The sequence below is a fragment of the Lepidochelys kempii genome, chromosome 6 (genome assembly GCF_965140285.1).
Source record: "Lepidochelys kempii isolate rLepKem1 chromosome 6, rLepKem1.hap1, whole genome shotgun sequence".
NCBI classification, from domain to species: Eukaryota; Metazoa; Chordata; order Testudines; family Cheloniidae; genus Lepidochelys; species Lepidochelys kempii.
In genome coordinates, this window is record NC_136385.1 from 114,042,761 (window position 1) to 114,067,539 (window position 24,779).

Here is a 24,779-nt window from a genome sequence, read left to right on the forward strand (position 1 = left end):
GTTTTACTGTAGAGCTTCTTTATGTAGTACAGTCTATCTGCCTCTTTACAAAATTTGATGACTTCACACTCACAAGACTGCCAGGAGGTAGATAGGCATTGCTATCCCTGTTCCACTGAAAGGGAAACTGAGCAATGGAGTTTAAATTACTTGTCCAAGGTCACACAGGAAGCCAGAGAGAGAATCCAGATCTCCCAATGTATCCATCCTCCAATATTAACATTAAACAGAAAGAAAACAAAATGGAGCAGTTTCAGACTACAGAGATGTTGCCAATTTGATGAGAAAAGACCAAGGAAGGCAGAATGGGTGGTGAAGGACTGCACCTTCCGTAGCAAAGGGAAAAGGTCACCAGGTGAACCCAAGAGGTGAGAATATAGCCCTGTAAGGAACATAAGTGCCCAATAGACCCTTCGATACCAAGGTGATAGGAAGCTTATAAATACTTGAGATAGCTCAGTAAAAGCACCTTATATAGATGACATGAATTTGGAAGACTGTATGGAGGATCAGAGTTCCAGAGGCTATGAAACATAGCATATTCCTTCACCACTTCTCATTTCAGTGCATATGGGGCAGCAGGGCATGAGATGCTGCATGTGCTTTCAAGGGGCATGGAAACGCTCCTGATGAAGGACTATATCAGTGCCTTGTAGGTAGATGAGCTTCTTACTAGGATGGAAGGAAGATGTCTTTAGAGGGGAAAGACATCTAATTTCCCTCACTGCTCCAGTGACAAGACTTGTATCCTCTCCTAGCTGTGGAAAGGCATATCCACAGGAAAGGTTGCCAATGGCTGGGATAAGGTAGACTCCAAAGTCGGAGCATGGTTGTGACTACCACCCACCCAAAAAGTAAAAATAAGCTAGGGAAAATGGGTGGTGGAATGTGACCTTCAAGGATGGATTAGTTTGTACAGCCAGCATCTTCCAGAAGCTGTTAGTTACAGTATTCTGCACCCAGCATATGATCAGCCAATGAGAGTTTAGGCTGAAGATGTAATGCTTCTATTGTATTTCACTGGCTGAGTGTGTCATTCAGTATCCTCCAGGGTGGGAGGGTGGAGTGCTGGAATCAGACTGGATGTTCGTTCACCATCTTGAACATACAGTTGAATTAATCTGCCTTAATAAAAGCATGTGTTTCTTTGCACCTTGCCTGTGAACTCTTAACTGGGGGAGTGGGTGTGCTACTCAAGGTTTCCTCAAGGATTTAGAAGAACTCCTGCCTCTTTCCCCATGACTCCAGTAGTTACCATAGTATATAGCAAGGGCTACATCACTAAGTTGATAATGTAAAGTAATGGTCATTGGGAAACATAATCCCAACTATACATACAAAATGATGGGGTCTAAATTAGCTGTTACCATTCAAGAAAGAGATTGTGGAGTCATTGTGGACAGATCTCTGAAAACATCTGATAGACTGCAGCAGCAGTCAAAAAAGCTAACAGAATTTAAATAATAATTTTAACAGGTAATAAGACAGAAAATATCATAATGCCACTATATAAATTCATCGTACGCCCACATGTTGAATACTGCATGCAGTTCTGATCATCCCATCTCAGAAAAGATATATTAGAATTGGAAAAGGTACAGAGAAGGGCAACAAAAATTATTAAGGGTATGGAAAAGCTTCTATATGAGGAGAGATTAAAAAGACTGGAACTTTTCAATGTGGAAAAGAGACAACCAAGAAGGGATATGATTGAGGTTATAAAATCATGACTGGTGTGGAGAAAATGACTAAGGAAGAATTATTTACTCCTTCACATAACACAAGAACCAGGGGTCACCCAATGAAATAAATAGGCAGCAGGTTTAAAACAAACAAAAGGAAGTGCTTCTTCATAGAATGCACAGTCAACCTATGGAACTGGTTACCAGGGAATGTTGTGAAGGCCAAAACTGTAACGGGGTTCAAAAAAAGACCTAGATAAGTTCATGGAAGCTAGGTCCATCCATGGCTATTAGCCAAGATGGTCAGGGACGCAACCCCATGCTCTGATTGCCAGAAACTGGGAGTGTACAACAGGATCACTTGGTGCTTGTCTGTACTGTTCATTCCCTCTGAAGCACGTGGCATTGGCCACTGTCAGAAGACATAATATTGGGCTAGATGGACCACTGGTCTGACCTAGCATGGCCGTTCTTATGTTTAGGCCAGGGTATAAACTAATCATCTTTCAACTTCAATCATTCACTTTGGGACCCAGAAACACGGTAAGTTACAGGAGCACTAAGAAGCTGAACTGATCTTTCTATTCTTCTTCACTCTTCTCTCCTCTAACATTTGTCAAAACAATTTACAGTATTTTAAAACCCCCTCCTCTAACTAGCTGTTTACAGTATTACTGTTTACAGTATTTTAAAACCCCCTCCTCTAACTAGCTGTTCCTTCATCCCTGTGGCCTATTTCTTGGTCTTTTGATCAGGAGAAGTATATAGAGTTACACTGCCTCATCCAGGAGAGCCGCAGTACAAGCACTCAAGTTGGAAATGAAACTGGCTACTTTGTGGCAGAGATTATATGGAACAATTTGATAGTGTTTGGTTCAGGAATGTGAGACTCTCCTGCAAGCACAGCTTTATGGGACTGAAAGGGATGATGAGCCAGAGCTTCTGCAGCCCCAGTGGGGATGAAGTCAGCACACTGGGCTTTCCAGTGTCTTGCTCAATACCGATAGTTAAATAAAATTTCAGCCAGTTATAAAATTTCTGGTCTCTAGATTTGTTATGAAATGTTTTCCTCCAATTTTAGATTCTTTGTGTTATATATTTATAGGTCAGGGGAATCTGCTGTATCACCTCCTCTTTTAAAGGCCTTGCTGTGTGTCAATATACTAGGGAAAGCATTTCCCCTGCCCCACCATCTCCAGTGTGGAGCAGCTGTCATTGCTGTAAAAGGATGAGGCAGCAGGGACCAAAGGTCATCCTCCATTTTGGAAGATGGGGCTGACTTCAGACTTGTATTTGAGCTGTAATCACTTCCTGTATAACAATATACTAGGCGACGTGGGTTCAATATCGGAGCAGCAGCAAGGAGCTATGAGCTCTAAAAATCCCAGATCTGATGCTAATTTCCTTCTGCTCGCTTGGGCAAATCAGTTACCCACTCTGTGACACAACTGCCTTAGGTGTATTGGGATAACACATCCCAACCTCAGGGATGTGTTCTGAGAATTAGTTAATGTTTGTATAGCACTTCGTATATGTAAGTGCTAAGCACTGTTATTAAATAGTCATGTTTACTAATCTACTATCAGATGGTGAATCCCCTTTTAGTGATGAGAATTTACCTGAGTAATCTTATTGACTCATATCACTGTGATTAAGGTGTTCACAATTTGCTCCAAGGGATAGTTTATTTGGGGATGGAATCTATGGTGCCTATGCTATACATCACATAGCTGGAGCCCCTATAGTACTCTATACATTTATTATTTACTATTTTCACCATAAGAGTTTGGCCATTTTGCTAAGGTACCATTGATTTTTCTATTAAACAAGGGAATGTATTTGTAATGTAAATATCTATCCATATGTTTATTAACTGTCAGCTGGGATGGTTCCTTAGGGTGCAGAAGAAGCTTGATCTTGCCTGTTTTGAGCCAGATACAGCATGATCTCTGGCTGCTGCTGGGAATTGGCTCTGAACAGGATCTTTAGGTGCTAGTCCTGCTTACTCACTCTCACATGTCGCCAGCTATCACCCTGTGTTAGACCTGGCTATTGAATTATGCCTATGGGTACTGATGGAGGCTTCACCACCACAGTTTACAGCTACAGAACCTTGGCAATAACATTCAGATTTTGTGCCCAGCAAATACTTAAAATCAACAGAGAAACCCACCCTTTTTTATGGAGTGTCACCATACTGGGTCCAAACCCAACTGCCATTAAATCAATGGAAACACTCCAATTGATTTAAATTGAGTCCCTAATTTGTACTATTCTACTTTCAGAGCTGAGAGTTGGTCTGATTCTGTAACAGCAATTAGTCTGTAGCTTCATGTTCTATTTTCGTGCCATCCCTTCCAAACCTCTCAACCCAGAGATGTAAAATGTCTATGAAAAATCATCCCACATACAGACACAATAACAGCATCATTTGCATGGTGGCTCATAACACTGATTGATATTGAAATTGAAGAATCTGGCATTGTTTTTATAGTCTTTATCCAACTTTGCCTTACAGGAGGCAGAAAGGGATGTTGTGCTAAAAGCCTTCCCTACTCTCTTCTCAGGCATAAAGAAAAGAGAAAAACCAACCCTGATTAAAAGCATTTTTCTAAAGCAGGCTCCACAGGCAAAGATTTGGTTCAAGGAGCATTAAAATCACTGTCGTCAGTTCAGAAACAAGAGGCTGGAGAAAATCTAGGACATTGGCATTGTGTGAGGGTTGCTATGGCAATTCTAACAGAAGGGTTGCTTAATAGGCTTTATTCCCAGGAAACTAAAAACTGCAGTTAGCACTCTGCAAAGCATCAGAAACTATGTTCATGAATAGCGTCTCTGTGGAAAATTTTGCTGGCTGTTTACATCATTCTTTCAAAATGGAGCAGCGGATGAGGTGTTTGAAGAATCACCTACTGGTTATTAATGATATAAGCAAACTATAGGCAACCTTTGCATAACAAGTCACGTTCAGATGCAGCAGTGCAAGAGGAATGCTAAATTTCCCTGCACAAGACTAGCATTGTAATGTACTTAAGGACATATATTTGTGATACACTGTCTTTGTGCGCTGATAAATGTGTTATTAAACAGACAATATTTACCAGTAGTGTTTCCTGAATTCCATGACTTTGCATAGTCTTGTCCCTGAAAATAACAAAACATTAAATGCACTCTGTTGGCTTTTTCACATACTATTTACCACTCATAAGCAAGGCATTGGCTAAAATATTCACAAATCTTGGCTGATCATGCTTACTTTGGATTATGATGCATTTGAGTGTCTCCAGTTCAGAGGTTACCTGCAAAACAACTTAAATATGGAAATATTTTATCTTCATGGTGGGAGACAGCAGGACTAATGGTTAAAACACAGAGATGGGAGTTCTAAGTTCTATTCTTTGCTCTGCCAGAGCCTCACTTTGTAATATTTGGCAAGTCTTTTCACCCCTCTGTTGTTCAATTTTCCACCCCTATCCATGTGTAAATTGGTGACAGTATTTACCTGCCTCACTTGTGTATTCCAATGCTTAATTATCTAAAGTATTTTGAGTTCCTTGAATAAAGGATGCTATTAAAAATGCAACTTATTGGAATAATCAGGTTAATACACATGTATCACTGCATCCTAATAGATAGAATAAGAACTGCTCAGTTGTGTGTCATGGGCCCTATATTGCCAAAAGAGATTCTCCTTTATCTCAAGTGGTAGGTGCCCTTTGCTTCTGGATGGTCTGAGTTGCAACACTGCGTAAGCCAGGAACTTCCAAACAATATAGTCTTAGATAGTCACAAATTGGCTATAGTAATTATATATTCTGCAGTTGTTCTATTATTTGCTTAACTTACACCCATTTTAGATTAATTAGTTAATTATTTGAATAGACACTGGATTTAGCTTTTAAAATGTTCCAGTAATACAGAGAACTTTTAGAGAGGGTAGCTGTTTTGTAGATGGGAGATATATGAACTGTCTATTTTTTTTAATGGACAACCATAAGAAAATGGCTTCAAAGGGGTTTATCTCAGTGGAGAAATGATAAATAAAAATGTGAGAACTCTCCACTCTCTATTCAGTTCACTGCCACGTCAGTTCACTGCCATTTCAGTGTGTTACGTAAACAGATTATTGTATTGTCCTAATTAATAGCAAAGTTCAGAGATAGGCCTGTTGGGGTACCATTAAAAGCAATGAAATATCAAGGTCCTAAAATTAAGCCAGCTTTCAAAATGTATTCACAGGAAAACATCTAATGAAGTTTCTTTGTAATGACTCACAAACAAAACTGGACTTTGAATGAAAAACATGTTTAAAGAAGATAAGAAATGTTGACAGTAAAGAATCATAGCGTGCTCTCCAAACTCCCCTCCCCAAATAGCTTAAGGGGATAACATACACTGACTTACAACATTGAAATATAAGATGAAGGATTGTTCAATGGTAAGATTAAAAGCTTTGTTAGCTGTATTTTAATGATTTGCAATTATGAATAATGAATTAATACAGATAAGGTAACACTTAGGCCAAGGTCTTGCTGGCAGAAATGTGGTTTTGCCAATTCTTTTACACAGAATTGCTGATCTGCTTAAAATGTTGTTACTGCTGACAGAACAAAGGTAATAGATTGTGTTAGGAGATGCAAGTAAAAGCTACACAAACATGCAATGATAAATTTTAAAAATCCCTTTTCTGGGAAGGCTCAAAAACTGGAGAAACACCAGACCAGAAACTGAAAGATAGGGCTGAAGAATCAGACCAAGGGATCAGAGAAGGCAATGACTATCATGGACTTCCCAGTGCCCCAGAATGTTGTAATTTGGGCTCGTTTACCAATTCTACCTTGTCTATTATTATTTGTCTTTTATAAATATGTGTTCAGACATTATAAGTGACAATAATTCTGTCTGGAATTGTATAAATAAAGGCAAAAATCGATTAAGCCTAAATTGGGTGAGCAATGACTCAGTTTCCCAAGTTTTACCCCCAACAGATCAGAGGTAAAAAAATTTGGATCTGGATCCTGGTGCAGATTCCAAAACCCCACCTAGCAAAGTATAAGGGCATATGCAGCTGGGTTGTTTGGTTTTTTTTTCAGGTTCAACTCAGTTATGGTGGAGTTCTAAAGGGGAAACACAAAAGGGAAAAAAATGGGTTGGGCCCTTTTGCTTTTCTACAGTTCGGCTTTGGCAAAATTCAATTTTTATTTTAATAATTTCAACAGCTATAGATGATTATTTGTAAGCATTTTCCCCCCGATTTTTATCAGTTTAAAGCTTTATAATGTTTAAAACATGAATTGTCAACATCACGTGTCAAAGGAAATATCTTTAAATCAAACTTATAAGTGGTTCTCAAACAGCAATTTTTTACTTTGCCTTTCTGAATATTTTTATTATAGATGGACATTTTTTGTCCATTTGTGTGTGTACAGGGAAATAGATGTTTACTGACATTTACCAATAAACATCTAATCCTGCCTATATGAGTCTTGCGATTGACTTCGGAGGACTTTGAATCAAACTGTTAGAAAGGAAAGTATCAATATCCTGATTTTTACAGATTGGGACATTGGAGGTATAGAAAAGTGAAATGACTTTCCCAAGGTCACACAGCAAGTGGGGAGCAGACCTCAGAATAGAATGGAGGTCTTCCCACTCGCACCCTAGCATCCTGAACCCTGGGCTCATTTCTTATCTAGATTATATTGAGATAAAAAACATCTCATGTTATTTTATGCTTTCACACACATGAAAATATAGGATGGAGTTACAGCCCCAACTGGCAAACACGACCCAGTTGTATCCATGGGAAAATTCGTGCTGGTCTGTACTGCTCTTGCTAGTAAACATCTGCAGGATCAAGCCCTTAGTTTGCCCTTTGGTTGTGTTGTCTTTTCATGATCTCCAGCTGATCAGTGCGTAGCATCCATCAAGCACTGGATTGCAGGGAACCAGGTTGCAAGGCACCATTTTATCCAAGTTTTCTACTTCACAGCTTGAGCAACTGGTGGAGCAACTGCATTGCTGAAATGCTCTACACTGAAAGCAAAGCTAATCCAATTAAAATGGGTCATTCCCATACAATTATAACTCATCTACATGAAAAGCAGCTGTTAGAGAAATTCTCTGACAGTTTAAACCTCCGTAAATTGTATCTTTAACTTCAAAACTTGCCAATTTGCATATCTTCTTTTATCACCTTTGTTTCACTTCAGTCCTGAATGTCAAGCGATGAAAGGATTATCTAAGTATCAGATTGTATGGATGCTCACAAACTATACTCTGATACTGCTTCTCTAATCCTTTGAGAGACTTTGCATTTTTAACTGAAACTGAACTGTATTATATTAACAGCCAGTGTTTCCCAGCATTCAGAAATCCTATTCTTACATCAGCTATAAGGCTGCAATCTACTCAATTTTACTCTATGAAGATTCAACCCAAGTTTGTGAAGCACTAGTTCCCCTGTACACATTCATAAATTGCCACAAAACTTCACTTTGGAAGAGTAGCCAAAGCAGTAGAATGACTACAATGGATGAGCTCATGCCCTGCTTTGTAACAAGCACTGCATTGTTCATGCCTTTGGAGATTGGAGTTTTGTGAATGGCTGGGAATATATTGAGGTTTTGGGGTCAGATGATGTAGGAGTAAGAACTGAGCTTTAGAATATTTAAATGATCTTTTCAATGATCAGACAGGGAAGTTAACAAGTAGATTTTTACAAACACAGGGAGAAAATGACTGAATACTCCTGTATTAAACTCTGTTGCAGGCCCCATTTTCTTCTTGCAATGAATTATATTTGCATATGTACTAAATACACACCCTTTGGGCCTGATCTTGCTCACATTGAAGTCAATGACAAGATTCTGGATTCAATAGCAGCAGGACTGGCCTGTTCATTACATGGCTGTTATTGAAAGTGAAATCTACAGAGAGATTATCAGGAAGGACAATCATAATATCTGCAATAGAATTTGTACATTGCTGTCAATGGTACCTTGTCACAGTGCTAGTTTGTAGTCATTATCTTGTGTTGTCCTTTGCTTTACCACAATACATCAAGTTCCAGGATTTCTTGCTATTTTACAGTGACTTTCTGTGGTGCTGATCAGCAGTTCTTTAATGTGGTCATTCCACTTATCCACTACCGTCCCTTCAACTTGATTGCAATAACAGTCATGCAGGACAGTAGCTAATAACTACTTTTATGTACAAGCAGTAGATCCTCCACTGCTAAAGCAAAGAAATTCAGTGGAAAGGCACTTCAAATGCTGTGTTCGGGTCTATACATTTAATCCTAGAAAAGTGCTGGAGCAAGTTGTGATATTTTTTTAAAAAAACAAAAAAGAACAAGGGAACGAAATTCTTCCTAAATTGAAAGCTCATACAGCACAAGAGAGGAAGACTGTAAAAAATAAAGTTACATCGCCAAAAAAATTAAGAAGGGATTATTTTGAGATCAACTAGATGACAGGAGAATATTACATTAAAAAAAGAGATGCCAAAAAGTGCTATTTTAACTGCAGAAAATGCGTAGAAGAATGAGGATGTTAAGGCAAAACTGTTAGAGTATATAATAAACAATTAAGCAAGGGCACATCAAGAAAACAGTGAGTTAATGTGCCTTCTTCTTTTCCCCCTAGGATTTTGAAACACTGAAATAAATGTAACAACTGTCTGAGTAATTATAGTTTCATGGAAATGTACATGAAGGAGTGCTACCCTTAAATTAATCATTATTCATCTGGTTTAGGTTGTGTTATTGGATGGAAGGAATTTCCTCAAACACCTTGAAAGTTTTAATTAAAACCTCAGCTGAACTATATGCTGAGACTGCCACCTTGTGGCATAATGCTGTCTTTTTTCTTCCCTTCTTAAAAATGTCCATGATCCTCCATCCTCACATCTTCACTGTTGAACTAAGAAAAAAATACTCTTTATTTCAATCATTAAAATGTATCTATCTAGACAGGAGTATCTCTGGTGTCATATTACTATGAGCTGTGATAGTGTCAGACTTAATAAATTAAGCGGATTGCTCTGGGTCAGTACTTTAATGGGAAACTTCTAGGGACAAATGTGCTCCAGTAGTGATTCAGTAGGCACAATGCTTGGAAATGCTTATTGTTGATTGGATGAGATAGGAAAGTGAGGCCCTGGTGCCATGTGGTCATTCAGAATCCCACATCATTTTCACAAGAGTAAGAGGTAACCCTGGTGTCTCGAATACCTCACAATTTGGATAATGTTCCATTCTACCTAATATTTCTCTAGAGTTTCAAATGGAGAAGGACTTGTTCTTGTGCAGTGTTGCTGTATGAGCTATTTTAAATACACCATGCTGCTCCCCAGCTCTGGCTGAATTTTGTTAATGTTATATAGAGAACATGAGATTGGGTCTGACTTCTGCAGAGAGGGCACAAGGAGTCTCTTCCTTCCTGTGTCAGGGATGATGGTAGTCCTGAGAGCAAAGTCATTCCCGGTTCTCCTCCCCCCCTCCCCGCAGCATCATTGCATGCTCTAGCCCCCATAAAGCAGCAGTAAAGAGGTGGTCCCATGGTCCAAACTTTCTCTGCACCAACCAGCAGAGATTGCTGGCCTCAGGGGAGAATGCTTGCTCCACCCTTTAAGGGATGTAGCAGTGGGCACGCTCCTATGGGAGGTCTGAGAGGCAAAATGGAGAGGGCGAGATCCTGGCCCCCCTGTAGTCAATGGCAAAACTCCCACTGAGTTCATGGGGACGGGACTTTTCCTTATTTACCTCACAAGCCTCCTAAAGAGCATGGTTCTAGTTCTACTTTAACCCCCTCATGGGCCAGTGTCTAACAGACACAATTTAGCCCATGGTTTGGCTCTCTAGATGAAAGAGGCAAAAGCAATGTCAATCATTGTTTATTCCAGAGAGACTGATAAACTAGCTAATGTATCAAATGATAGTAGTTATGGAATATTTCTTTGATTATTTAAATTATAAACTGTTGGGTGTAAAGGCAATGGTGAAGCACAGTAAATTATCATTTTATCCTTCCCAAAAGGGATGGGGATGAAATTGGTGGATTTGTTTATCTTAAAAGTTGAACCATTTTATTTAGTTAATTTTTAGAACATACAGTAACAGGACAGCAGAGGAGCAAAAGTGAACCCCCCCTTACCTCCTTCACCTTCAAAGAGGAAGCAGAGAAGGAAGTAGAGGTCTGTAGTAAATATTCATTAAATAGGGAACCAACGTTAAATACAGTAACTCTGAACAGACCACTTATGTAAGGATTTTTAACGGCAAAATGTGGATCTCTCTAGGATCTCATTATGCAGGTCATCATTACACAGCCCTCATTTAAGAGTTCCATATTTTATACAAAGAATTAGGAGAGCCAATTTTCTTCAGATGTAATCCAGTGGCTAGGGCTCCCAAGTGTCATGCTGGGCAAAATTTTCCAGCCAAACAGTTTATGCCAAAAAATGCAGTTTTGGTCAAGTGAAACTATTTGCGAATTTGATCTGATTAGTTTCAACTGGGAAAATGTATTCCTGGTCAGCAAAGTGGGTGGGAGTCTGTCCCTTATAACATTTAGCACCATACTGACCATCATTTTCAAATTAATTTCAGAGAGATTGAGTGAGTGGCATTGTGTCCTGTCATACAGGATTGTAGTGCCATTCACGTTTGGCCCCGCCAAAAAGCAGTCATGTTATGGACCCAGGTGTCCCCTACTTCCTGCTCCGCAGCCTCTGCTGATGTGCAGCATGGCTGATGCATATGATTCTGAGTAATGTTGTTATATTTTTTAATTTGGCATAAATTGATGCTTTTTGTTATTTTTATGCAGGAGGTAACACTATTAAATCGGGCTTTTTTTGTTGAAAACAGGAGTCTCCCAGACATATCAGAAGATTTGGTCAGTATGTTCATCACAATGGTTAGGACGCTTGCCCGGAATGTGAAAGACCCAGGTTTGAATACCCATGTTAGTGCAGGGACTTGAACTAAGATGTCCCCATTATAACGTGGGCATCGTGCCTATGGGCTATAGATTATTCTGGAGTAGGGGGAATTTCATACTTTCCTTTTGACACTGTTCCCCTTTGTAGAACTGTGTAAATATTCATTGGGCCAAAGAAAGAAAATGACTCTTTCGTGCCGTGGTTAAGACCAAAATGAAGTTGACCTAACTTACATTGGCATACAGTCAACGCAGTAATTACATCACTTTGCTCCTTATGGCAACAGGGAGCATCCTCACCAGGAGTGCTTGCACCTATTGTACTGTCAGTGTGAGGCATTGTGGGAGGGTTTCTGAAAGCCAGAAACAGTCAACGTAAGCAACCAGTGTCTACACTGACACTGCATCGACCTAACGACATCAACATTGACTCATGTAAAGGTGGAGTTATTAAGTCAGGATAGCAGAAAGTTCTGTCAGCAGGAGCAAAATTTTAGTGTAGACACTTACATAGTTAGGTCAATGTAAGCTGCTTTGCATCAACCTAACTCTGTAGTGTAGACAAGGCCTAGGGCAAACATCTGGGGGGTAGAAGATTTGGATTCAAATCCCTTCTCTGAATCAAATAGAGAAGAAATTTTAATCCGCATCTCCTACCTCCCAAGTGACTACACAGAATTATAGAAAAGTAGGGCTTTTTTTGCAACAGCATCACATTGTTGGCTCATATTCAATTTGTGATCCACTATAAACCTCTGATCCTCTTTTGCAGCACTATTGCCTAACCAGTTATTCCCCATTTTTTAGTTCTGCATTTGATTTTTCTTTCCTAAGCATAGTGCTTTGTACTTGTCTTTATTGAATTTTATCTTGTTGTTTATCTTATCATTCAATGGGTTGTGTACCCACCTTATAGACCACATTTCTGTAGCTTCCCCAGTAACCCTGTCAAAGAAGTAAATTAGGTTCGCTTGGCATAAGTTATTGTTGACAAATGCATGTCAGTTATGACTTATAACCTTATTATTCTCTAGGTGTTTCTAAATTGCTTGTTTAATAATTTGTTCCAGTCTCTTTCCGGTTATTGAAGTCTGGCTGACTGGTGTATAGTTCCCTGGTCCTCTTTGTTCCCTGAAGGGTTCATGTTTAGTTATTCCACCTGGAAACAGTCAGGGCACACCCTGACTGTTTTGTAGAAGCAATGCACACATTGCTCTATCCAAGGACAAGGACTAGATATGAACCATGAGAAGTTGATTAAAAGACAGTGACCGTGGGAAGCTTTCTTAGCCTGCGATCAAGGCCTGAGAACCAGCATTGTAGTAGATAAAAGTTGGTAAACAATTATATTAATTAACATCATACATTCCTTTGTGTGTCTTTTTGTGGTAGAAGTACGTAATGCATAGGGGGGAGAAATATAATAAAAGGGGAAATTGGAAAGCTGGGGGCAGCAGCCCATTTCAGCTGACCAGCCTGCTTGCTTGCATAAAGCTGTGTTCTGTCTCATCATTGAACCGCCACAACTGGCGCCCAACGTGGGGCCCTCAGCACTCACCTCGCCCGGCAAGGGTTTCAGACGCGTCACTCATCCGCTTCGTGGATCCCGGTGAGTATTTTTCATTGTGGTAAGTATGGGAAGCTCCCTCTCTGCTTTGCAAGTGCAACACCGCAATGAGCTACAGTATTTGCTGCGTAAGGCTCAGCATGACTGCCCCGCTCGAGCACTCACTCTCCTGCTACAGGAGGTGTGTGCCCAGTGCCCGTGGTACCCTGAAGCCGGAACCCTTAAGCTAGCGGACTGGGAGCGATTGGGCCAGACATTGCACAAAGAGCCTCAGGCGCCCGTGCAGGCTTTACATGCCTGGCACCTCTGCCGCAACGCTATACTGCGTGTCGCCTCGGACAGGCCCTCGCCACGCCCGTCGGCTCCTGCAGCCATCCCCCCTTCTACCGATGCAACACAGCATGTCGCCTCGGAAAGGCCCTCTCCTGTGCCAACAGAGGGGCTGCCGATCCCACCACCCCCATCCGCTCCTGCAGCCATCCCTCCCCCTGCTTCGCCCCCAGTGCCTCTATTACCACCTCCTCCCTGGCCTTCCCCACCGGAGCCGGTGTGTGATCACCCTCCCTCCGTGGGGCCCCATGCTTCGGGGCCCCCCGGAGGGTCGTCCGCGTCTGCTCAGCGGCTTTCGCTGGTGCAACAAATGGTTCACGCAGCGAAGACTCACTCAGATATTACAGCGGAGGAGCTGGCTGATCTGGTCTCAGTTTGTCCAGTGACCTGGCAGAATGATGACCAGGGCAACCCCGTTGGAACCTGGGTCACTTTGCCTTACTCGGTGATTAGAGAGGTAAAGAAAGCAATTCGTGAGTTCGGCCTGACTAGCACCTTTGTGCGTGGTCTCATTGAAGGGATAGGTACTGGGTACTCCCTAATCCCTGAAGATTGGAAATCGCTGTTGCGCATGATGTTAACACCCAGTCAGTATGTTATTTGGATTAGTGAGAATCGGCAGATGGCGGAACACCAAGCCCAGGTATATAGAGTGCAAGGTATCATTTATGAGCATTTGGCAGGGGAGGGCCAGTTTGCTACTGTTGAGATGCAGTCTCAACTCCCTCAGGCCGTCTTCCCCATTATTTCCACCTGCGCCCAGCATGCTTTCCGGAAGGTCCCGGATTCAGGCAAGCCTACCAAAAGCTTTGTCAGTATCCGTCAGGGTGCATCAGAGTCCTTTCTGGATTTTACCAACAGATTGCAGGAGGCTATCCTCCGACAGGTGGATAACACTGAGGCAGCTCAAAAGATCCTGTTAAAACTGGCGGTTGAAAATGCAAACGAGGATTGCCGCCGTGCTCTCCAGACGGCGCAAGCCTCTGACATTTTAGAGCTCTCAGATATGCTGCGGGCGTGCCAGAACATCGGCACACAAGCCCATAAGGCTGGAGTTCTGGCTGCCGCCCTGAGAAAAACCAGGAAGGAGGGGAAGCGTTGTTACCGCTGTGGTAAGGAGGGTCACTTTCAGCAGGAGTGCCGCTCATCAAAGGCACCCGCCCAACCCTCAAAGAAGTGCCCCAAGTGTCGGAAAGGTTATCACTGGGCTAATCAGTGTCATAGCGGGTCGGGAAACCGTGCGACGGGTCCCCCCCGAACCCAGGGCCAAACGGGGGTGTTTCCCACTCAGACAACCGTTCCTCTGCCTTAAAATCCGTAGACTCTATGAGGGCGGCGACTGCTGGAAGTGCAGGGCTTGATTTGATCATGCAGGAGGACACTGATTTTCGGCTGCCAGGGGAGGTCTGCGCCATACCTACACAGGTGACGGGACCTCTCCCTGCCGGCTTTGTGGGTCTCGTTCTCCCTCGCTCACATGCTGGGAAACAGGGCTTTTTTGTCATTCCAGGGGTCATTGATGCCGATTGCACCGGCATTATTAAGGTTCAGGTGTGGACTCATCTTCCACACTCGCTCCCGCGTGGACGGTCAATTGCACAATTGATTTTAGTCCCCTATCAGGTGCAGCTGCAGAGGATCGAACTCGGGGCGGAGGCAGCTTTGGATCAACATTGTCTCACTCGCCGTCTCACAGCACGTCCTCTCCACTTGTTGCTCTGACGATGTCAGTCCGCCTCTCGAAACCTCAGTTAACACTTCTCTTAAATGATGTTCCTTTTACAGGGCTGGTGGACACTGGAGCTGACGTTATGGTGATTCGTGATCCGGAGTGGCCGGTCAGTTGGCCTATGGTTCCTTCTAAAGAGTTGTGGGGGATGGGGGGTAGTAAACCTGGGCGCCAGAGTTTGTCTTGGGTCACAGTCTCTAAACCGGGAGGCCGTACCTCCACTAGGGAGCACAAAAGGGCTACTATCCGCCCTTTTGTGCTCCCTGTCCACCTCAATATTTGGGGCCATGATTTACTTACAAAGCTGGACACCACCCTCGATATTAATATCTGATGGCCCAAAACCCTCCCTCACCCACCGTGCCCTCCGCATTACCCTTGGTATGGCAATCCTTAGAGCCCGTATGGATTGACCAGTGGCCCCTCCCTCTAGAAAAGCTGAAAGCGCTTCATTCGCTTGTGCAGCAGCATTTGCAAGCACAGCGACTGGAGAGCTCCACTAGTCCCTGGAACCCCCCGGTGTTCGTTATCAAGAAAAAATCTGGAGCTTGGCGGCTGTTACATGATTTAAGGGAAATAAATAAACGCATCCAACCTATGGGCCCCTTGCAGTTTGGCTTACCAAATCCAAATTTAATTCCTCAAACCGATCAGCTTTGTGTGTTAGATTTAAAAGATTGTTTTTTCACCATCCCGCTTTGCCCACAAGATCGCGAAAAATTTGCGTTTACGGTGCCACAATATAATAATCAGCAACCCTCTCAAAGGTATCAGTGGAAGGTCTTGCCCCAGGGAATGCAAAATAGTCCAACCTTGTGTCAGCTTTTTGTGGATCGGGCCCTCGCCCCTTTCCGTGCCCGGTACCCTACGCTACAGGTCTACCATTATATGGATGACATTTTGCTTAGTGGTCCCCAGGTCACGGCACAACACCTTGAATCTTTGTCTCAGATTCTCGGCCAAAATGGCCTGTTTGTGGCACCAGAAAAAATCCAACGCTCTTATCCCTACCACTACCTCAGACATAAGGTTTTACAAACCTGTGCTGCTCCGGTTCGTCCGGAATTAATTCTACCTCAACCCCTAACCCTTGTTAAATTACAACAGATTTTGGGTCATTTAAATTGGATTCGGCCCTACTTTCGTCTCCCCACCTCAATGCTGCAGCCGTTGTTCGAGCTCCTACGTGGAGCCCGGGCACCAGATGCAGTTATTGCCATCACTGAGGAGCACATTGCCTGCATTCGACAGATCAATGCAGCATTGAGTCAGCAGTTTGTGGACAGACTCCCAGAGGTCCGTCCCCTACGGTTGGTTCTTCTTGCCACCCCTCATACGCCCACTGCGGCTCTGTTTGTACCCCGTACGGACACAGCCATCTCTATCATAGAGTGGCTATACCTCTCATCCACTCCTCCTCGGAACATTTATCCATATTTAGATGCCCTGTCTGATCTTGTTCGTAAAGTCCGCCACCGTGCAGTGCAACTCACTGGCACTGATTTAGTTGCCATTGTGTTCCCCTTGTCCCGTAGTGAATTTGATTCTTTGTGCCACACCTCCTTGGCCTGGCAGGTTGCTCTTTGTGATTATGTGGGAGAGATTTCTTATAATCCCCCAAAAGATCCTCGGTTGGTAATTACCCAAAAGGTGCCCCTAATTGTCCATTGTCTTAGCCACTCTCAACCCATTGTTTCCGCTGTCACTCTTTTTACTGATGGCTCTCCACACCGAGGTGTAGTCACTTATCAATTGGGTAAACCCCCTCGTTGGCATTCTCGTTTTACACTGCCTCAGCGTTCCGCACAGCATTCAGAATTGGCTGCTGTTATTTTGGCCTTTCAACTTTTTGCTGATTGTCCCTTTAATTTAATTGTGGATACCCATTATGTTTATCAGGTAATTGATCATTTACCCCTTGCCCTCATTACCCCTCAGGTTGATGCGGACCTCCTTCGCCTGTTTTTGTCTTTGCAGTATCTCATTGCCACTCGTCATTTCCCTTATTTTGTTGTTCATATTCGCAGTCATACCCCTCTGCCTGGGCCACTCACTGAGGGCAATGCGCGCGCCGATTGCGCGTTGCGTGGTCAGGTAAATTCCTTTTTTCTGACCCCATTGAAAGCCAGGCCTTTTCTCATCAGTCTGCCTCTGTTTTGGCCCGACAGTTTCACATTCCTGCTGATCACACACATTCCATTGTTCGTTCCTGCCCCCACTGTGCCGCTGCTGCCCCTACCTTTTCTTATGCCGTTAACCCCAGAGGCACTGCAGCGAATCAGCTGTGGCAAAGGGATGTCACTCACGTGCCACAATTCCACCCCTATTCGTTTTTACATGTTTCCGTTGATACTTATTCGGGGTTCCTTTGGGCAACCCCACAGCGTGGGGAAGCCACTCCCAAAGTTATTCACCATTTGCTGGCCTGCTTTTCTGCTATGGGTCGCCCAAGCCAGATTAAAACGGATAATGCCCCAGCCTACTGCTCCACAGCCCTCTCCACCTTTTGTGCCCGATGGGACGTCCATCTTAAACACGGGATCCCTTATAATTCCATGGGCCAAGCCATTGTTGAACGTGCCAATCGCAAGCTCAAAACCTTGCTTGATAAACAATTAAAACAAGGGGAGCTGCGTCTCCGAACCTTAGGAGACATTCAACAACAAATGCATATCCTTTTGTTTACTTTAAATAATTTAACGCTGAACGCAGATCAGCAGACCCCTGCGGATCGGCATTTTCACAAATCTGAGGTACTGGAAAGACCGCATGTCTTTTACCATCAGCTGCCCGATCCGCAGTGGCTGGGCCCAGTACCTCTAATCACTTGGGGTCGGGGATATGCTGCTGTGTCTCTTCCTGCAGGACCGTTGTGGGTTCCAGCCCGGTGTGTGCGACCGGCACTGAAACAGCATGGCATGTCACCAGGGGCTGTCGAATCCCATACCAGAGTTTCAGCTGACTTTGGAGGAGACCGCGTTGCCTCCCGAGTCGGCAATGGCGGGACGGAAACGGAGGAGGCGTAGCGTCCCAAGCCGGCCCGTGACATGGGGAGCAGTAAAAGCATTGGTCGCCGCGGCTCAACAAAGACTGGCAGCAGATCAACAACCAGAGGCTCCTGAGACTTTGTGGCGATTCTCGCCCAAATCACTGCTAATTCTGTGATGATTGTATGCCTTTTGTGCCTGCTATTTCCTGTAGGGGTTGGCTCGGGAGCACTTCCCCCATTACGAGCCCGAATGACATATAACATATGGGAAAGATTGGCTTCAATAGCAAATGTTACCCACTTTTGTTTATCTGATTCTGTAGCAGCCAGAGATTTGTTAGGTACATGCCTTATTCCAGTATGTCATCACCCTGAGGAGATAGGGAATGAGACAATGCTCTCTGCTTATGCAAATCTCTCTTCCCAGTACTCTGGCATGGCTAATTGGGGCCAGGCCAACTATACTCTGCCTCACACGGCTATATCCCTCCACACACCGTACCCGGCCGGGGCCGACAATGTCACCTGTGCGCGTGTGATTAACTGCACTAGTACAAAGGTGCCCTTGGGCTGTCGAAAAATTTCTCAACCCCTTTTAAATTGTTCCCATGCTGTCAATGTTTCATACAATTATGGCCATATCATCCTACCATCAGGGTGGTTTTTTACTTGCGGTTCACGCACCTTTAATTATATTCCCGCAAATTTAAGTGATGGCACCCTTTGCTGTCTTAGTAGAATGACGCTTATATTGCCTTTTGCCGGTCAAAAGCATAGTAGAAGAAGTGTACCCCTTTCAGATAATTGTGTTGCAGATGTTGAGCTTTTTAGTCGTGCTGAGTATACTGCTTTAGCGGCCTCTATTGTTAGGGTCCCCACTCTTGCCACTTATACAGCCAGAACTTTAAATACCCTGGCATGCTTTGCAGCAAAGGCAATTAATACAACATCCCAGGCAATTGCCCTACTTAACACAGAGCAACATGAATTAAGGGATGCAATCTTGGATAACAGAGCAGCCATTGATTTTCTGCTCTTAAAACATCACATAGAATCATAGAATAGAATCACAGAATATCAGGGTTGGAAGGGACCCCAGAAGGTCATCTAGTCCAACCCCCTGCTCAAAGCAGGACCAATTCCCAGTTAAATCATCCCAGCCAGGGCTTTGTCAAGCCTGACCTTAAAAACCTCTAAGGAAGGAGATTCTACCACCTCCCTAGGTAACTCATTCCAGTGTTTCACCACCCTCTTAGTGAAAAAGTTTTTCCTAATATCCAATCTAAACCTCCCCCACTGCAACTTGACACCATTACTCCTCGTTCTGTCATCTGCTACCATTGAGAACAGTCTAGAGCCATCCTCTTTGGAACCCCCTTTCAGGTAGTTGAAAGCAGCTATCAAATCCCCCCTCATTCTTCTCTTCTGCAGGCTAAACAATCCCAGCTCCCTCAGCCTCTCCTCATAAGTCATGTGTTCCAGTCCCCTAATCATTTTTGTTGCCCTTCGCTGGACTCTCTCCAATTTATCCACATCCTTCTTGAAGTGTGGGGCCCAAAACTGGACACAGTACTCCAGATGAGGCCTCACCAATGTCGAATAGAGGGGAACGATCACGTCCCTCGATCTGCTCGCTATGCCCCTACTTATACATCCCAAAATGCCATTGGCCTTCTTGGCAACAAGGGCACACTGCTGACTCATATCCAGCTTCTCGTCCACTGTCACCCCTAGGTCCTTTTCCGCAGAACTGCTGCCTAGCCATTCGGTCCCTAGTCTGTAGCTGTGCATTGGGTTCTTCCGTCCTAAGTGCAGGACCCTGCACTTATCCTTATTGAACCTCATCAGATTCCTTTTGGCCCAATCTTCCAATTGGTCTAGGTCCTTCTGTATCCTATCCCTCCCCTCCAGCGTATCTACCACTCCTCCCAGTTTAGTATCATCCGCAAATTTGCTGAGAGTGCAATCCACACCATCCTCCAGATCATTTATGAAGATATTGAACAAAACCGGCCCCAGGACCGACCCTTGGGGCACTCCACTTGATACCGGCTGCCAACTAGACATGGAGCCATTGATCACTACCCGTTGAGCCCGACAATCTAGCCAGCTTTCTACCCACCTTATAGTGCATTCATCCAGCCCATACTTCCTTAACTTGGTGACAAGAATACAATGGGAGACCGTGTCAAAAGCTTTGCTAAAGTCAAGAAACAATACATCCACTGCTTTCCCTTCATCCACAGAACCAGTAATCTCATCATAAAAGGCGATTAGATTAGTCAGGCATGACCTTCCCTTGGTGAATCCATGCTGGCTGTTCCTGATCACTTTCCTCTCATGCAAGTGCTTCAGGATTGATTCTTTGAGGACCTGCTCCATGATTTTTCCAGGGACTGAGGTGAGGCTGACTGGCCTGTAGTTCCCAGGATCTTCCTTCTTCCCTTTTTTAAAGATTGGCACTACATTAGCCTTTTTCCAGTCATCCGGGACTTCCCCGGTTCGTCACAAGTTTTCAAAGATAATGGCCAGTGGCTCTGCAATCACAGCCGCCAATTCCTTCAGCACTCTCGGATGCTATAGGCTGTTCCTATAGGAACATAGGCTGTTCCACATTTCGGCATATGTGTGTTTTAATTTAACTGATAATAGTTATTCCATAGAAAGTAGACTGGCCGAATTGGCCAATCTTACGGCACACATACACCAGGTTCTGGGGTTTGAGGGCTTTTGGAATTGGCTTACAGGTTGGCTGCCCTCTCTAGAATGGCTGCGACAACTTTTCGGTTATGCTGTATTTGTGATCATTGGGCTTATTTTTTGCTGCTGCTGTGTACAATGTATTCCCTCCTTGCTAAGACTTTGTGGAGATTCACCCTGGCAAGCTCCCCGAGTTATGTCCTTGTCTGTCTGGGAGTTAAATAGCATGCCAAAGCAAATTGATGGCTACCATGAGATGGCCGAGTATAATTAAACAAAAAACGGGGGGATGAAGGGTTCATGTTTAGTTATTCCACCTGGAAACAGTCAGGGCACACCCTGACTGTTTTGTAGAAGCAATGCACACATTGCTCTATCCAAGGACAAGGACTAGATATGAACCATGAGAAGTTGATTAAAAGACAGTGACCGTGGGAAGCTTTCTTAGCCTGCGATCAAGGCCTGAGAACCAGCATTGTAGTAGATAAAAGTTGGTAAACAATTATATTAATTAACATCATACATTCCTTTGTGTGTCTTTTTGTGGTAGAAGTACGTAATGCATAGGGGGGAGAAATATAATAAAAGGGGAAATTGGAAAGCTGGGGGCAGCAGCCCATTTCAGCTGACCAGCCTGCTTGCTTGCATAAAGCTGTGTTCTGTCTCATCATTGAACCGCCACAACTGGCGCCCAACGTGGGGCCCTCAGCACTCACCTCGCCCGGCAAGGGTTTCAGACGCGTCACTCATCCGCTTCGTGGATCCCGGTGAGTATTTTTCATTGTGGTAAGTATGGGAAGCTCCCTCTCTGCTTTGCAAGTGCAACACCGCAATGAGCTACAGTATTTGCTGCGTAAGGCTCAGCATGACTGCCCCGCTCGAGCACTCACTCTCCTGCTACAGGAGGTGTGTGCCCAGTGCCCGTGGTACCCTGAAGCCGGAACCCTTAAGCTAGCGGACTGGGAGCGATTGGGCCAGACATTGCACAAAGAGCCTCAGGCGCCCGTGCAGGCTTTACATGCCTGGCACCTCTGCCGCAACGCTATACTGCGTGTCGCCTCGGACAGGCCCTCGCCACGCCCGTCGGCTCCTGCAGCCATCCCCCCTTCTACCGATGCAACACAGCATGTCGCCTCGGAAAGGCCCTCTCCTGTGCCAACAGAGGGGCTGCCGATCCCACCACCCCCATCCGCTCCTGCAGCCATCCCTCCCCCTGCTTCGCCCCCAGTGCCTCTATTACCACCTCCTCCCTGGCCTTCCCCACCGGAGCCGGTGTGTGATCACCCTCCCTCCGTGGGGCCCCATGCTTCGGGGCCCCCCGGAGGGTCGTCCGCGTCTGCTCAGCGGCTTTCGCTGGTGCAACAAATGGTTCACGCAGCGAAGACTCACTCAGATATTACAGCGGAGGAGCTGGCTGATCTGGTCTCAGTTTGTCCAGTGACCTGGCAGAATGATGACCAGGGCAACCCCGTTGGAACCTGGGTCACTTTGCCTTACTCGGTGATTAGAGAGGTAAAGAAAGCAATTCGTGAGTTCGGCCTGACTAGCACCTTTGTGCGTGGTCTCATTGAAGGGATAGGTACTGGGTACTCCCTAATCCCTGAAGATTGGAAATCGCTGTTGCGCATGATGTTAACACCCAGTCAGTATGTTATTTGGATTAGTGAGAATCGGCAGATGGCGGAACACCAAGCCCAGGTATATAGAGTGCAAGGTATCATTTATGAGCATTTGGCAGGGGAGGGCCAGTTTGCTACTGTTGAGATGCAGTCTCAACTCCCTCAGGCCGTCTTCCCCATTATTTCCACCTGCGCCCAGCATGCTTTCCGGAAGGTCCCGGATTCAGGCAAGCCTACCAAAAGCTTTGTCAGTATCCGTCAGGGTGCATCAGAGTCCTTTCTGGATTTTACCAACAGATTGCAGGAGGCTATCCTCCGACAGGTGGATAACACTGAGGCAGCTCAAAAGATCCTGTTAAAACTGGCGGTTGAAAATGCAAACGAGGATTGCCGCCGTGCTCTCCAGACGGCGCAAGCCTCTGACATTTTAGAGCTCTCAGATATGCTGCGGGCGTGCCAGAACATCGGCACACAAGCCCATAAGGCTGGAGTTCTGGCTGCCGCCCTGAGAAAAACCAGGAAGGAGGGGAAGCGTTGTTACCGCTGTGGTAAGGAGGGTCACTTTCAGCAGGAGTGCCGCTCATCAAAGGCACCCGCCCAACCCTCAAAGAAGTGCCCCAAGTGTCGGAAAGGTTATCACTGGGCTAATCAGTGTCATAGCGGGTCGGGAAACCGTGCGACGGGTCCCCCCCGAACCCAGGGCCAAACGGGGGTGTTTCCCACTCAGACAACCGTTCCTCTGCCTTAAAATCCGTAGACTCTATGAGGGCGGCGACTGCTGGAAGTGCAGGGCTTGATTTGATCATGCAGGAGGACACTGATTTTCGGCTGCCAGGGGAGGTCTGCGCCATACCTACACAGGTGACGGGACCTCTCCCTGCCGGCTTTGTGGGTCTCGTTCTCCCTCGCTCACATGCTGGGAAACAGGGCTTTTTTGTCATTCCAGGGGTCATTGATGCCGATTGCACCGGCATTATTAAGGTTCAGGTGTGGACTCATCTTCCACACTCGCTCCCGCGTGGACGGTCAATTGCACAATTGATTTTAGTCCCCTATCAGGTGCAGCTGCAGAGGATCGAACTCGGGGCGGAGGCAGCTTTGGATCAACATTGTCTCACTCGCCGTCTCACAGCACGTCCTCTCCACTTGTTGCTCTGACGATGTCAGTCCGCCTCTCGAAACCTCAGTTAACACTTCTCTTAAATGATGTTCCTTTTACAGGGCTGGTGGACACTGGAGCTGACGTTATGGTGATTCGTGATCCGGAGTGGCCGGTCAGTTGGCCTATGGTTCCTTCTAAAGAGTTGTGGGGGATGGGGGGTAGTAAACCTGGGCGCCAGAGTTTGTCTTGGGTCACAGTCTCTAAACCGGGAGGCCGTACCTCCACTAGGGAGCACAAAAGGGCTACTATCCGCCCTTTTGTGCTCCCTGTCCACCTCAATATTTGGGGCCATGATTTACTTACAAAGCTGGACACCACCCTCGATATTAATATCTGATGGCCCAAAACCCTCCCTCACCCACCGTGCCCTCCGCATTACCCTTGGTATGGCAATCCTTAGAGCCCGTATGGATTGACCAGTGGCCCCTCCCTCTAGAAAAGCTGAAAGCGCTTCATTCGCTTGTGCAGCAGCATTTGCAAGCACAGCGACTGGAGAGCTCCACTAGTCCCTGGAACCCCCCGGTGTTCGTTATCAAGAAAAAATCTGGAGCTTGGCGGCTGTTACATGATTTAAGGGAAATAAATAAACGCATCCAACCTATGGGCCCCTTGCAGTTTGGCTTACCAAATCCAAATTTAATTCCTCAAACCGATCAGCTTTGTGTGTTAGATTTAAAAGATTGTTTTTTCACCATCCCGCTTTGCCCACAAGATCGCGAAAAATTTGCGTTTACGGTGCCACAATATAATAATCAGCAACCCTCTCAAAGGTATCAGTGGAAGGTCTTGCCCCAGGGAATGCAAAATAGTCCAACCTTGTGTCAGCTTTTTGTGGATCGGGCCCTCGCCCCTTTCCGTGCCCGGTACCCTACGCTACAGGTCTACCATTATATGGATGACATTTTGCTTAGTGGTCCCCAGGTCACGGCACAACACCTTGAATCTTTGTCTCAGATTCTCGGCCAAAATGGCCTGTTTGTGGCACCAGAAAAAATCCAACGCTCTTATCCCTACCACTACCTCAGACATAAGGTTTTACAAACCTGTGCTGCTCCGG